Consider the following 6,514-nt stretch of genomic DNA (forward strand, 5'->3'; position numbering starts at 1 on the left):
CTTTTACTGAGTTTGAACTGATAGCTACAAAAGAAAAGCAAGATCTGAAGCAAAAGGCATGAAAGTTACATATTTTTTTTATTTATTTATTTTTATATGCCGCCCTTCTCTGGAGACTCAGGGCGGCTTACAATGCGTTAAGCAATAGCCTTCATACTTTTGTATATTTTATACAAAGTCATCTTATTGCCCCCACAAACCGGGTCCTCATTTTACCCACCTTAGAAAGGATGGAAGGCTGAGTCGACCTTGAGCCTGGTGAGAATTGAACTTGCAGTAATTGCAGGCAGCTGGATGTTAAATGCTGCCTTAGTAGGAGGCATTAGCCTCCTACGCCACTCAGGCTCTATATTGAAGGTATCCCCAAATCCCTCCCCCAAAGACCCAGGGTAAATGTCCAATTCCCATCCCAATTGGTGTCATGTGGGCCGCATCTTCAGGTGTTTTCGTCCATCTGGTATTCTGAGACGGTTGACCTTGACTGGGCATAAACAAGTCCATACAGCTGCGCAGTAGAACATGGGAGCAATCCTCTCTATTTGTTCACATAGGGCATCTCTCTCCAGCTCACATCCCCCACCCAAATGCCAACCTTCCCCCCACCACCATTACTATGGCAGCCGATAGCAAGCCAGCATCATAGAGGCTGAAATAGAGAGTGATGGAAAGAACGGAAATCCCAGTTACGAAGCAGGAGATATAAGAAATATAGCCAAGACCCATAAAGGACTCAAATGCTTATACATGAATGCTCAAAGTTTAGGGAACCAATAGGATGAACTTGAAGTATTAGTACATGAAGGTAGGCATGATATAGTTGCCTTTACTGAAACATGATGGGATGAAACTCATGACTGGAATGTACTGATGGAAGGAAACCAACTATTCAAAACAAACAGACTTGATAAAAGAGGAGGTAGAGTTGCATTATATATAAAAGATCACAACGTCTCTAGAAAAATCCACAAAATCAAGGATGAAACCTCGTAGAATCTATATGGGTCAATCTAAAAGGAAAGAAGGATGACGTTGCTATAGGCATAAACTACATGGCCCCCAACCAAGCAGAAGAAATAGATGAACTCTTTGCTAATCAATTAACAAATCTATGTAGTTAGTAATGGGAGACTTAAACCACCCTGCTATCAACTGGGAGACAAACTCTGCAGCGAGTGGGAGATTGAACACATTCCTGACCAACCTATCTGACAACTTTGTCATCGAAAAGGTAGAGGAGGGAACTAGAGGAAAAGTTATACTGGACCTAATTCTTACTAATAGAGAAGAGGCAGTTGAAGTTGCCAGAACCTTGGGCGAGAGTGACCATGTCATATTAGAATTCAATATAATGCAGACACAAACAATAGAACAAAATCAAATCAGTGTCTTGGAATTTAAAAGAGCTGATTTTAACAAACTCAGAGGGAGTACGCGGGAACAGCCAAAAAAGCTAATACAATCCTTGGATATATAAACAAAGGCATAGAATCAAAATCACCTGAAGTATTAGTACCGCTTTATAAAGCCTTAGTAAGGCTACACCTCAAATACTGGAATACGGCATCCAGTTTTGATCACCACATTACAAAACAGATGTTGACACTTTGGAAAAAGTGCCAAGAAGAGCAATTAAGATGATTAAAGGCTTGGAGTCTAAAGCATATTAAGAACGGTGGCAGGATTTGGGTTTGGTTAATCTAGTGAAAAGAAGGACATGATAGGAGTATTCCAGTATTTGAGAGGCTGCCACAGAGAGGAGGAGGTCAACTTATTTTCCAAAGCACCAGATGGCTTAATGGCTAATCAACAATAAATTATTGTACTATGTTCACGAGAACCAAGTTGGAGTTATTAAAAGCTAATATTTTGAACAGGATCTGACCCCCAATATAACACAGCATTCTTCATTGCTTTTTCAGATCAGGATTGAAATTGCTTCAGAGGCTCTGAGTGATAAAAGCAATTTTCCCTTTTTTCCACCAGATGCATCCCAAAGAAGGATTCCAGTACCCAGCAATTGTCCAACTGCTCCTGCATTTCAGATGGACCTTGTTTGGCCTCTTTGCTTCAGACACAGAAAATGGAGATAATTTCATGAGGATTTTTACTCCTATGCTTGTCAGGAATGGAATTTGTGTGGTTATATCACAACTGTTCTCAACAACTGGACACGCAGCATCCCTGAAGGATGCCCTCTCTAAGTGGAGACAAGTCAATGTCTTTGTTCACTTCATAGAACATGATCCCATTTGGGACAGAATTCTTCCTTTCCATTTAATACTTATGCATTTGCCAGGACCCGTTGAAGGGAAAGTCTGGATCATGACAGTCTTGGGTTATGCGTTAATGAGGAGGGACAGACTTTTGAAATACATCCATAGTGTTTGGAAATTTTCTTATCAGAAGAGCAAAAGGCCAAAAGAGTATGCCCTTGAACCCCACTTCCTTATGGAACCCCGGTTTCAAGGTCAGTATTTCCATTGTTCTCTTTCAAAGAACGTCTTTTCTGTCAAAGGCCGCAAAAAATTGCACCCAGAAAGCCCCACTGGAGACCCAAAAGAAAAGGAACAGAAAACGGATCCCATATTCTGAGCATTATTCCAGTTTCATGAAGACTCTGGCCCAGGCCTTGAGGGCTGCCTATTCCTCCAGATGGAGGAGAGGAAGGAAGGGATTTAAAGAGAGGTTGGGGGCTCCAAGGCTGCAGCCGTGGGAGGTAAACCAGGATCCATCAAACTTACTTACTTTATAGGAAGTATCCAAAGCAGATGCAGATGAGCCATCTGAACCTCTTGTGGTACAAACGGGCAACAGTTTTGACCAATTTATTCACTCAGGGATAATGTTTCAAAGAGTGGGCATTATAACAGATATACCGTATTTTCCAGCATATAAGACGGCTGGGCGTATAAGACGACCCCCGAATTTTCCTGTTAAAATATAGGGTTTGGGCTATACTCGCCATATAAGACTACCCCTCTTCCAACGCACACCAAATAAAAATTAAAAAAACATTAACTGGCTCACCCACAATGTAAAAGCAGCTGTGCTAGACCCAAAATGGCCCCTGCAACAATCAGGAACCTCACACAGCCACAAAAAGCCCAAAAACCCAACTTTCACACTTTACACACACAAAATTCCACATACAGCTTTGTGAGATTTTGTGTGTTTGTGTAGTTAGAGTGAAACACTACAAAAACACACTAAATCTCAGAAAGCTGCACAAATATTATTTTATTTTATTTTATTTTATTTTTATTTTTATATGAAAGCTAAATTTAAAACTTCCTAAACTTTAAATGACTAGGTCTAAAAAAGAACAACTAAAAAAAAACCCCAATTAACTATTATTTTTAAAGCTTTCAAAGGGGAAAAAACTTACCCAATAGAACAGGGGTCTCCAACCTTGGCAACTTTAAGACTTGTAGACTTCAACTCCCAGAATTCCTCAGCCAGCTTTGTTTTGCTGTCTGAGGAATTCTGGGAGTTGAAGTCCACAACTCCTTGCCTGCTTGATTGCAGACAGGGAGTTGCTTGCTGATGGAATGGATTCAGGCAAGCGAAGCAAGGCAAGCAGCTAAGGCAGTGGTTTTCAACCTTCCTAATGCCGCGACCCTTTAATACAGTTCCTCATGTTGTGGTGACCCCCAACGATAAAGTTATTCCTAAAACCATCAAAAATATGTGTTTTCCGACTTCCGGGTTGGCTCCGCAGCGCCATTGACGGTCTTTTTAGACCGCCGCCCCCGCGATCCCGTTGAGCCGTTCTGACAGCCTTAATCAGCTGTCAAACGGCTTGAAAATCTCCCCTTCGGGAAAAGAAGGGGAGGAGAGCAGGTGGGTGAGGGTAGAGCTCCCCGAAAACCCCTGGATTAATTCCAGGGGTTAGGAGGGTGAGAGCTCCCCGTTCAGCCCACTGAAGCTCCGGATCCGGGGGGACTCTGTTTTTTTTACAGAGCTAGGCGTTGCGTCCAATTTCTGCTGTCAAACAGAAGATTAAATGATTTCAAAAAAGCAGGCGGAACAGAAGCAGGAGACAAGCTTTTTGCAAGTATAATACTTAACTCCGGGGATACAATGTTTCTAATTGGTTTTTCTGAGCTGGAAGTAAAGATGGCGTTTCTTTGTTGCGATTTTAAAAGTGAAAGTTAGAAAGGAAAGTCTTCGCTAATAGACTCGTGCTCAGAGACTGGCTTTAAATTGTTGGAATAGATTTTGAAGAGCGGTTTGGGAAAAGATTATTTCGTTTGGTGATTTATAAAGAAATTGCTGAAAGCTGCTTAAAAGGATGGCTCTGACTTTATGATTTTATGGTTGTGGGAAGAAAGAAAATCTTTTTTAAAAATAAAATGGCTTCTAAGAAAGAAGATCCTGAAAGTGCTGGAAGCTATTTGGAGGTGTCAGAAATGGAACAGTTGTCTGATTTACAGAGCTATAAGGATTTTGATGCAGAATTTACAGAATTTATAAAAGAAGCCATGAATAATCATACTGCAGCTATAAGTAATCAAATAGCAATTCTTAAAGGGATAACAACAGAAATGACTGAGGAGACAAAAATAAGTACGGAGCATGATGACAACTCAGGAGATATTCTGATTGCAGCAGAGAAGGTGGAAGAATCTTCTCAAGAATTTTCGAGCTTATTCTCTGCTCTTTTTTCAAAAAATTGATAGAATATTTCAAAATTACGACTTGGTTTGGAAAAAAGTAGTAAATGATCAGACTTTCGAAGTTTTAGAAGATGAAGGAGATTTGCCAGTGGTATTTATACATTTAATAAAAAAGAAACAACTGAACTTTTTTTCACAAACTCTTGACAAACTTTGGTCCTACAGACGAAGGAATGAACTGATTTATATAAGCAAGAAGAGGCGATTTGGGGGCTCTAAATCAGAGGAAATTTTTTAAAAAAGGGGACAATCTTCGCAGTTACATCAACCTCAAATTAAAATGAAAAACCTCCTCAAAATAGAAGTAGGAGGGATGCAGAAAGACTGGAAAAAATATAAAAAGAAAGCAAGAATGGAAGATTAACCTTTTCTTTTGGCTTTGCAGTTGTTCTACTCATGGTTAAAAATGATTATGTTTTAGGTGTTATAACTACTGAGGGGGAAAAAGCATAAAGTTAAATATTGATTTTTAAATATGATGCATTAATGATTGAATGTAAGATTAATCCTTTTTGGTTTTCTAGTTTATGTATTCATGGTTAATTATATTGATGATTATCTTTTAAAATTCTAAAAGTTGGAGGGAGGAATAATGAAGGGGAAAATTTAGGAACTTACTCATGGTTAAAAATGATTATGTTTTAGGTGTTATAACTACTGAGGGGGAAAAAGTATAAAGTTAAATATTGATTTTTAAATATGATGCATTAATGGTTGAATGTAAGATTAATCCTTTTTGATTTTCTAGTTTATGTATTAATGGTTAATTATGTTGATGATTATCTTTTAAAATTCTAAAAGTTGGAGGGAGGAATAATGAAGGGGGAAAATTTAGGAACCTTAAAAAATGTAGAAATTTAACTACTGAATATCTAAGGTTTATTTTTTGTTATGAGATTTTAAAATATCTGAACTTTGAGAAAAGTAGGAGGGGGAAAAATGTTTTTGCAAATGAATTGAATACTTTACTGATATATTAAGAGAATTTTTAAGGTTTGAATGTTTAATATTTGTTAATGGCTTTAAAACTCTTAGAGTTATTGGATTATACGCTACTTTGAGTCTATAAAAAGGGAGGCTGATGAAATTGTAAAAGGGGAGTTAAGGGGTATTGGGAGTTATTAAATCTTGCAGTTATTAGTTTATTTTAGCGAATGTTTGGTGAAACCTATGCCCTGTTTTCTGTTCTGGGAAGTCGGGGGTGGGGGGTGGTGAGGAGGGGTTGAAGATTGAGTTTACCAAGGATTGATTTTCTTTTTCTTTTTCTTGATGATAGTTTGAATGATTGTTTATATTGTATACTTGTTTGATCAGAAAATAAAAACTTTTTTATTAAAAAAAAATAAAAAAAATATGTGTTTTCCAATGGTCTTAGGCCAGGGGTCCCCAACCTTTTGGACCTCAGGGACCACCAACTTCATAATTTTAAATTTTGTGGACCACTAATATGAATCCAGTGCGCCGCTTGCTGAAGCACCTGGACTCCCAGTACGGGATGGGGTCCTTCAGGCACTCTTCCTCCTCTCTGTCTCTCTCTCTGTGTCTCCCACTCTTTCTCTCTCATTCTCTCTTTCTCTCTCATTTTCGCTTTCTCTCTCTCTCTCCCTCTCTTTCTGTCACACTCTTTCTCATTCTCTCTTTCTCTCTCCCCCCTCTCTCTCCCCCACTCTCTCTTTCTCTCTTTCTCTCTCCCCCTCTTTCTCTCTCCCCCCACTCTCTCTCATTCTCTTTCTCTCTGTCCCCCTTTCTCTCTCCCCCCACTCTTTCTCTCTTTCTCTCTCCCCCTCTTTCTCTTTCTCTCTCTCCCACTCTTTCTCTCTCATTCTCTCTTTCTCTCT

The sequence above is a fragment of the Pantherophis guttatus genome, chromosome 6, assembly GCF_059756535.1.
Source record: "Pantherophis guttatus breed Tessera chromosome 6, ASM5975653v1, whole genome shotgun sequence".
Taxonomy (NCBI): domain Eukaryota; kingdom Metazoa; phylum Chordata; class Lepidosauria; order Squamata; family Colubridae; genus Pantherophis; species Pantherophis guttatus.